Consider the following 10,228-nt stretch of genomic DNA (forward strand, 5'->3'; position numbering starts at 1 on the left):
TAGTGGTAATATTTTGAATTTATTTGACAAATGAATATTACTTGAGAATTAACATTAAACTTTAAATAACATGTTATGTCAAAAATTCCTAAAAATGGGAAAAAATACTTGACACTGGGAGGTCTTAGGGTAAACGCGCACTAGCACGACCAAGACCACGACCAAGAATATGCAGCCAGGACAACCTGAAATGATGTGGAGCAACGCGCACTAGTCAGACCAAGACACGACAAACGCAAGACAGACGCAAGACCACAGCTGTACGCTCTGGTCGCACAGACCAAGCGCGAGACCAGCTTGACGTTGCGGCCAGGCTTCCATCAGCTGTTATAGAACAACGCGCACTGCCTACGGCCAGCCTGCGACCAGGAGTAGTTTAGAGAGGTTGGTGTGTGCGATTGAGTTGTTTATGATTTGTGAACAAGTTTAGTACACAGTATTGTAAAATGGCAATATAATTTGGGATTTTTCATCAAATGATTATGCCAATAGAATAATGAAGAAGGAGAAATGGGAAGAAATAGCATTGCTATTCTGTGGCGATGTCTGTAAAACAGTGGTACAAAAGAATGAGTTATGTTAGTAAAAAGTATTTTTCTTACTTTTAATTACATATTTCAAAACTGGATGGACTAGAACCACTATCATGAGGGATCTTCAAAAGCCTTCAATTTTTTGGGCAAAAACACAGCTTATTTGGTGGATATGACCAGAGAATCTACCAGCAAGGATCTTCAATAGCTCCTCCTATGAATATTGTTGGCAACAACTACGAACTTCTCACCAGTCTACAAAGAAATACTTCAACCCCACATTCAATGACTGGAAGTAGTGTACACGAAGACGACCAAGTGTCCCCATTGGTTCAATGTTTTGATGACATTAATAACAGTTGCTAGATCTAAGATAGACTGGTGTATAAATTTTAAAACTCAGTTTTTACAATTAATTTGTCATTTGTATTAAGTTTATATCCATTTACTATTTTACTTAGAATATTATTCAATTATTAAACTTACCTTAACGTTACTAGTAGTTTTTCTTCATTTCCAATACACAAGCGCATGGCAGTATCAGTTCTACTTATGTGAGGTGAGGCGCAATTTTCACTAACAGTTCGTCAAAACTTTTAACACTCATCCGTGTGTAGTTAAAAAACTCTTCTTCATGCTCACGTAAATTAGCATAAAAACTAACAAAGTACCCTTTTAAAGGCCTCTCTGCTCTCAAGGGGTGTATCCAGAGTTTTCTTTTACCTTTTACATATTTACGGTACACATACATGGCCACTGCTATTTCCTCGACATCCATTTTCAGACTGACAGTTGTTTTTAGTACATTACAAAACTGTCTTGGTCTTGGTCGAGGTTGTGGTCGTGCTATTGCAGACCAGTACTGGTCTTGGTCTTGGTCGTGATCTTGGTCTTGGCCGTGCTAGTGCGCGTTTACCCTAAGTATGTAACTAAGCCCTGTGGTCAGGTATCGCTGCGGATCCAGGAACGCTGTGGTTAAAGGGTTAAGCCAATTTTTAAGGTTGGGTGGATATACAGGAGAATCATCTCATATCATGAAGCGTAAGTCACCCAGAACTTGATAGTTTAAGACATGAATATTAATCAAAAGCCAATATCTTCATTATGTTTTAACCCTTCCAACGCGGCTAGCGCCTAAAGACGCGGAACTGCCGATGCTTTAAACGCGGATTACGTCTACAAACGCAAAAGCTTTACTTATGAAATGGCGAAGAATTAGTTGTTAAAACTTCCGTAAGAGAGCAGATCGATGTTCCTTTCGACTGTCGGGACTAGACAAAACGCTTTGTCACCGTTGGTGGACTTTGTAACGGTATCTACTCGGGTTGAAAGCAATCGCCGCCATTTTTTGTATGTCCTGTGACGCGGCATACGCCTACAGACGCGTTCGTTTCATTCAGCTGTTTAACTACGTGTGTGTTGGTCGTATGTTGGTTATATTGTTAAACAAAGTGTTTTGAATCAGTCCGTTGTAATTCTTATACAATTATCTTATACAATTCTTATAAAATTGTTTTTACTAACATTTAGTATAATTTTTTGTTATAATGGCTAATCCAGATGATCCAAGTTTTGACAAATGAGCGCATTTTTGGTTTATTATGTGTAATATTTTTTCAATTATTTGTTTTGTATTTTATACCAGTTTCACCATACAAGTCCAGTTTATTTATTCTAAATAAATAAGGTTTATAAGTACAATATTTGTTTCATTTCCCTTGTAGGCTATCTATAAATAAGTTTGTGTTGAATTTCACATTATTACATTTCAAAATCTTATACTGAACTTATTTATTTTATGTACTAATTATACAGGAACTTCAGTTACATTTTACTCATTATAAATAACCTGTATAAATGTAATGTAATCTGTCATATAGTGTTGCTATGTACATTATCCTGCAATGCAGTTTATTCAAAATTTCAAATATATTCGTGCGTATAAAATTTTCAAAAATATGTAATATTACATGTTTATTATTTTTTCTTATTAAGGTAATACCAAGGTATATGAAACAAAAATTAGCATTGGGAAATTTAAAAAAAAATATTTTTTTATGTCTTAGCGTTTGACAGTAATTTAGATTAGCGCTTTAAGGGTTAAGATAATGGGTTCAAATTGGGATAAAAATATCTCTTGGCTTTTACTGTTTATAAATATATATTTATATTTATAATGTTTCTACTAAAAATTTACAACAATAAATTTATTTCATTATGTTACATTAAACCCAGTACATTACATGAAAACCCAGTAGTTGACAGCAATGATAACGAGTAGTTGACAATATCAAAAACTTAACCTTTTGTGCTCGAAAGGCCAGCAGCACTGACCATACCAAGGTTGCAGACAGCTCGCCTTAGTTTTGCCGTAGTTTGTCCTGGCAACTCGTATGGCCACTCTATTTTCATTGACAGTTCAGCTGCGATAGTTGTTGTTTGCCTCCTCAGATCAGAATTATTTTTCAATTTCTTTGTGTTATTTGCATAGTAATTTAAAATGTTAAAAGAAGAAATGAAAAATAATTTAAATTTATTTTTCATGAATCTTTCTAATACAAAGTTTAACATACATTTGGGAAATTTAACTCTTATACGTATATTATTAACACAGATATGTAAATCAAATCTTATACAGTAGGCCTTTGCAATTATGTTATACTCAGACATGATCAATTATTTTACATTTTTCTCAGTCTTTAAATTTTTTACGGAATACAACGTTTAAAAATGCATAACTATTTGTAGTCTAGAGTAGTTAGCACATGTCTTCTAGTAAAGTTTTCTAGGTTTCTATCACAGTATAGGCCCACTACTCGTCTTTCGTCTTATTTGCTCAGTCAATATTTAGAGAAGAACTATAGGCTAATTTAAAATTTACTGTTTTACTTAACAATTACTTTAAAATAAAGCTGCTTGATAGGTTTCAGCACTCACCATTCATTATAAAATAAAGAGAATATTAGAAAATTACTGGCCAGTGGTACTGGCCTAACGAGCTAAGGGTGTATTATATCTTGGCCAGTATAGCTGGACATAATGACAAATTTTAAATACTGCCTTCGAGTTCATAGGATTAACTCTAAGCATCAACAATTACTGATTAAACTTGTAGGTTTGGTACAGCTACTCAAAGGATTCATCTTCGCTAATATCACTCAGGACTATTTAAACATAGTACTGGTCATCATCACGAGCCACTTGATACAACTGCAGGTAGTTTCATAGTTTGTTTTCTCAACTATTTCTTTTTACACTTTTTTGGGGTTCCTGGTCAGAATAAATTCCTTTTGAATGGTGAAGGTACATTTTTACCATTAGTTCCTGGTGAAAGCACTGTAGCTAATTTTTCTTGTGAAGTTTCAGTCCTCATTTCTACGTAATTTCAAGAATTAAAGGTTTAACAAAGTCTGAAGAATCTGGAAATCCAAAAAAGGATTGTTTATGTTGGAATGATGTAGATTTTTGAAAAAGCTGTTGGTCCTGGGTAGTGATAGGTTGCACATCATCCCATTTCCATTAATTCACTTTTATATTCACTACTAACTAAAGCTGAAGAACTGGCCAAAGAATCTTTTGTCTTCTTCCATACTACATAAAGGTCACAAGCTGATTCACTGCCCTTCCAAATAGGAGTAAACAAATTATAAGTTTGATTACATTTATTTAGCAACTTCTCATTAATGATGTTTTTCTAAAAATCAGACAACGTTGTCCTTCAATGTGTGCTGTTTTGGAAGTAGTTTGACAGATTTCAGGTTAATTATTGTTAACTTATTCTGTGAGTTTAGGAACATAAGTGTTATTTAGTATGTCAACTCTGATATAATCAATAGCATCTGGATCCAAAGTCCACATTTTTAAAAATCCATTTTTAATGGTTTCTTTCTTCATTGAGGCATCTAACACTTCCTTTAAACAAAGGTGCAAAATAAAATGTTTTAGAGGCATTCACCACTTTTTGACATGCACCATTATTCATGTGTAACCTTGGCCCGACCTACAGGCCTGAAAACTGCCACATCTAGTGGCTGAATTACATGTGTGCAGTTTGGTGCTAATGATACTAATACAATCTAATTTTGTGAGCAGGAAAAACTTAAATGGTGGGTAAAATGAAATCTATGTCCATCTAAGAAAACAATGATTTGGAAAGTAATGTTGTTGTCTTTGAGCCACTTGAAAAAATTAACAAAGTATTAAAAAAATACTTCTCCATTTATCCAGCCATACTCGGATCTTTCCACTTCCTATTCATCTGGAACATTTAGCTTTAGAGCTTGCGGAAGGCGCTGTCCTGGAAATACAATCAAAAGAGGAGGTACTTCTCCTGAAGCACTTGCATTGCTTAGAACAGTTAAATTTTCTTTGTCACTTCCAGAGTTCATTTCATAGACATTTCATAGACATCCCCTCATACCAAGCACTTTTTCCCTCTTACAAATCAGGGTACAAAAAATCAGGTTCATCCATATTGAAAACTCTTGATGAATCAAAGAAAATATTATTTAAGTTATTACTTCCTCTATAGCCCTTGTACTTCTTAGAACCAGTTGAGAAATCTCAGGATGACGTAGAAACAATGTTAACCACTTATTTCCCGGATATCCGTTTGGAATAAATGACAATTTTAGGTTCTTTGAAATCTGTTTAGGATGTAAGAAGGTCTCTTTTTGTTACTGGAAACCCCTTTGCAGCAAGCCCTAGCACCCAGTTTAAAAAAAATCTCTTCACCATCCACACCCAATTTAGGAGCAGGCCCTTTCATACATTCCACAGGCAATTTACCTTTGGACTTATAAATAAGTGTTGTTCTTGGGATGCCATATTTTTTGCTTACAGAAAAAGCATTTTCTCCTTTCTTCATACCTCATGTGCTTTTTTATATCATGCGGGTATGCCAATTCAGCTCTCCAAGCTAGGTAAAAAAAGTTATAGTAGTAATTAACAAAACTGGAATAGTCTATAGGGTACTTGGTTGCTTGATACAACAAATGTTTTATATCTCAAATAGGCTAGTTCTTTTATCTAAAAGGAGTAAAGTATTTACGATTTGTGTAGCCCAACTAAATAAAACCCAATCCAGTGTTGTAAACAGTCAGGCTTATTTTCTTCACTTTTACCAATAATAAAATTAGACTCAAAATGAAGAAAGCTGTATGTAGTTTTCAATTGAAATGTAGTATCAGTGTCAAGTAATGGTTTATGCGAATCCCAATAGCTGACAATAAGTGTCATGTACGTGACAGAAGCACATTGTCATGTTCCAGTAGGTTACATTGAAACTACTTTCTTGTTATTAAGGTTAAGTTTGAGTTTTTTACATAAAATTGTCGTAAATTTGATATTCTACCAATGTATTACTATAACATCAATTACAATAAACATTTCTAAATAGTATAACAAATCACTTACCTATTATTTTTTGTTATTAAATCTTGAAAGAAAACTGGACAAGTAAACTTTGTAACTGTTCCCTTTAAAACCTAAAGAACTTCAATAAAGAATGAATAAGGATGATGTGAAGAAGAAGAAGAAGATGGCATAAATTATGGTTGTCAAATTAGGTTATTTTACAAAAAAAGAACCTTACACCTGACTAAAACATACTGAACTGTCATGTACTAGGGTAGTATCAAGTACTGGGTGACTTACTATACTTGCAATGTAACTTTAAATGTATTCAAATCAAATCAAATGTCTTTATTACGTGAACATTAAGTACAGTAATTTGTCAAAATATAATACATAATGCAAAGTTAGATAATTACAGTTTAGTAGTGTCATCATTGTGAGTTTAGGAGGTTTATGATTCAATTTTTAAAATCACGTGGTTCCAGTGTTAGCAGATTCCAGGAACTCTTCAATGGTGTATACAGGTCTCTTCAGCAAAAACTCTCGAAATAGGTTCTTTAGTCTGTTTCCTGTCAGGCTGCGGAGGTAGTCTGGTAGAAGGTTTTTAAATTTCCGGCCAATGTATGAAGGTTTCTTCTCGTATAAAGCTGTTCTGTGTTGAGGTAGGGTGAGCCTTGAGGCATGGCGTGTGGGGTAATTATGGAGGTCCATGTGAGTCTGCAGATGTAGTTTATCTACGTGCAAGATGGCTTCATAAATGTAAAGTGCAGGTACTGTAAGTATGCCTAGGGTCTGGTAGGCCTGTCGGCAAGTTTGTAGTGGCTCAAGGTTTGCAAGGGTCCTGACTGCCTTCTTTTGGAGTACCAGAACTCTCTTGAGGTTTCCTTGGGAGGTTCCCCAGACTATAAGGCCGTACCTAATGTGAGACTCTATTAGCGCATAGTAGGCTATTTTTGCCGCTTCCAGAGAGCCTACTCATTTAATACGTTTAACAACGTAGATGCCTGTACTAATTTTATTGCATATGTTGTTTACATGATCTGCCCATGTGAGTCTGCTTTCGAGAGTTACTCCCAAAAACTTGATCTGGTTAGCCACTGATATATTGGGAATGCTTGCTGGTACCTCTTTCTTCCTGCTAAAGTGTACCTGTGTAGTTTTGTCAGGGTTTATTGCTAAGTCATTTAATTTACTGTAGATTATGGCGCTTTCTAATGATGTGATAGAGTTACTATACAATTGTTCAGCTGTGTCATTTCTTAGAAGAAGAGTGGTATCATCTGCGTACATTATGCAGCTCGTACTTTCATTTTGAATTAGAGCTGGGAAGTCGTTAGTCAGCAGAATAAACAAAATGGGTCCCAACACAGATCCCTGTGGGACTCCTCTAGTAATTGGTTGAGGACAAGATCTGAACATGCTAGTGACGCCAGATGTAGTATGCTGAATCTCCACAATTTGGGATCTCCCTTTGAGATAACTATCAAACCACTTGTTTTCCAGACCTGTTACTCCCAAAGCTGCAAGTTTTTTAGAGATGAGGCTGTGTCCTAAGCAATCAAAGGCCTTACTGTAGTCTAGGAATAAGGCAGTGACAAATTGTCCCTCCTCTATGCTGTCAATTATAGATTCGACCAGACTTATGATGGCAGATAAAGTAGATTTTCCCTTCTGGAAGCCATGCTGGCAGTCAGTGATTAAGTCCTGTTGTGTAAGATGTGTCATTAGTCTCTTCAATACTATTTTTTCAATAATTTTTGAAAACGTTGATATTAAGGAAATGGGTCTATAGTTTTTTGGGTCAGTTTTTGGTCCTTTTTTGTGCTGGGGATAGACCTTGGAGACTTTAAGCTTTGTTGGGAATTGGCACAGGGAAAATGATTTATTTATAATTGATGCAAGAGGACGAATCAATTCCACTGCGCAATGCTTTACAACTTTTGATGAGTATTCGTCTGTACCACTCGATGATTTGTTTTTTAGGTTGTGTATTACTTGACTTACTTCTTCCCATGTTGTGGCGGTCAGATCAAATGGTTGTATTAAAGGGTGGTTTAAGAGGTTTAGGTCCTCTTCTAATCTGCTGTCTCCTGGCTGTTGGTTGTTTTGCTGTAATGTCACTTCTGCTATCTGAGTAAAGAAAGTGTTTAGTTGTTCAGCTACCTGAAGAGGATTGTCTACCACTTCATCGTCAATGTTTAGCTTAGGACACGTTTTGCTAAGTTGTTTGGCATTGGTCTCTGTATGTATTATGTCCCATACAGCTTTGGATTTGTTGTCAGATGTCATTATTTTCTGTGTATTTGCATTTTGTTGCAACATCCTTAGTTTTCTGTCGTACTTCTTTTTTATGTTTACCATAGTTTCTTTATCTTGTGCCCTTCCGGTAATTTCATAGGTGTTTGAGGCTCTTAAGTAGGCAGCTTTTATCTCAGCTGATTCTTGGTCATAGTAGTGAATTGGTTTACTCTTAGTTTTATTTTTGTTCTTCTTGTGAGGGCAGGAGATGTCAAGGGCAGTTTGCAGCACTCCTTCGAATATGTTATATGCTGTTTCCGCATCTTCAGCATTATAGACAGTATCCCAGTTTCTTATGGAAAGCAGTGACTTGAGCTGGTCAAGGTTTCTCCTTCCCATTTGTCGCCGAAGAGTTTGTGTGTTGTCGTCATTTTTACAAAAGTCCAGGCTACATATTTGGGCGGTATGATCCAATAGTCCAGTTTGTAAAATTGTTGCACTAAGGTCATGTTCTGGAATATTAGTGCATATACAGTCAATTGAAGTGCTTGTGTCAACTGTAATGCGAGTTGGTGGCAAAGGGAGCCTTCTTATGTTGTGTGTTGCCAATTCGTTGTCAAACATTCAAGGATCCTAATCTATATTACATAGCAAAAATAGTGAGATCAAAACACGAGATAACATAGTATTTGAAAAACAGAGGTGTATTAAGAATCTAGATTATGACAGGGCCATATAGTGACTAGGTCATCATTCATTTCCTCTTCAATTATGGGCGCTATTTAAGTGCTACAGTACACTGAAAGGAGCACTACCAGAATACCTTTTTTGAATTAGTTAGAGGGGTTTTACTCTTAATGTTAATATTTTAGCTGAGATAAAGAAATTAATATGACATCGTTATTTATGTTATTGTCAGTTTTCATTATTGAACTGATGTGTGTGATTTATTCACATTGCCATGATTATTCACATTTTTTATTTAATGTATTGTAAACCACATGTTCATGGTACATAAATTGTTTCTATGTGTGATGTTAATTACAGCTAATTTGTAAATCTCTCCCTCCCATCCCCCTTCTTTCTCCCTCCACCTCCCCTCTCTCCCTCTCTTTCTTCCTCCCTCTCTCCTCAGAATGTTCAGATGTAGTATTTAGTTTATTTGTTGGTTGTACCAAATCGACTAGTACTCTCATACCATAGTTTCTTGCACTGCAGACCTCTGATCCATAATGCAGAATTTTTCCAAATTGGATACATGTATTTTCTAAATATCACAGAAGGGAATGTTATTAGATACACCAGATGTTATGTCAACAAATTGAAAGACACACAGATAAAAACTAAGGAGCTTAAAATAGGTGGTAGCGATGAATCGTGGAAGATTTACTATGCTGCAACAGCTTCATGGCATTTCCTGCAAATACAGCTGGTGAGAGTAAAACCGTCACTGTTACACTCAGCATAAGGGTTAAATACAGTATTTCAGTTGTTTATTTTATTTGAAAATGGATTAGACAATCTAAAATTTTCAACCCGGAAAACTGGGAATTCAAACGAAGGTTTTGAGTGGCCATTCTGAACTCATTCTTGTTTATGTAGAAATGAATTTTCATGGAAAATTTCAAGTCTACAGATGAAATTTGAGATATTTTCCTATGCAATACATTCACAAAAATATTTGTTCATTGTTTAGTCGGTTAGGCTTCATAGCGCTGTTTTAAATAATAAAAGTGTTGAGATATTTAGGCTCCATGTGTTAATTTGTTTTGCTATTTTTTCTTGCCATCATGGTTAGCCATAACACCAATGTAAAAATATTCGCTAAATCCAATGGAGTGACATGTACCATCATAGAACTCGGTGTTACTAATAAATAAATGAAGCTTCATGCATAATTTCAAGTTTAATATTTGCTCCCTTGGAAGAGGCTAAACTGCAGAGTAAAAAAAGTATGAACACAAAACTCTAGTAGATCTCCCTTGGCTTTGGTGCAGAAAGCTGAACCCAAGGAGACTGCTATGAACTTAACTGAGTGCCAGCCGCTTAGTGCCACAGCCTACCAAGAAGCTCCACAGTAATATAAGCCTGTTTTTAATTGT

At 35.5% G+C, this 10,228-nt stretch overlaps 1 protein-coding gene across 4 annotated transcripts in view; it reads left to right on the forward strand.

Moving 5' to 3' along the window:
* The window catches only part of LOC124368654 (zinc finger protein PLAG1-like), a 40,918-nt gene that overhangs the window by 19,332 nt on the left and 11,358 nt on the right, over positions 1-10,228 (forward strand). The gene's annotated exons all lie outside the window — the stretch shown is intronic.

Source organism: Homalodisca vitripennis, chromosome 1, assembly GCF_021130785.1.
Source record: "Homalodisca vitripennis isolate AUS2020 chromosome 1, UT_GWSS_2.1, whole genome shotgun sequence".
Taxonomy (NCBI): Eukaryota; Metazoa; Arthropoda; class Insecta; order Hemiptera; family Cicadellidae; genus Homalodisca; species Homalodisca vitripennis.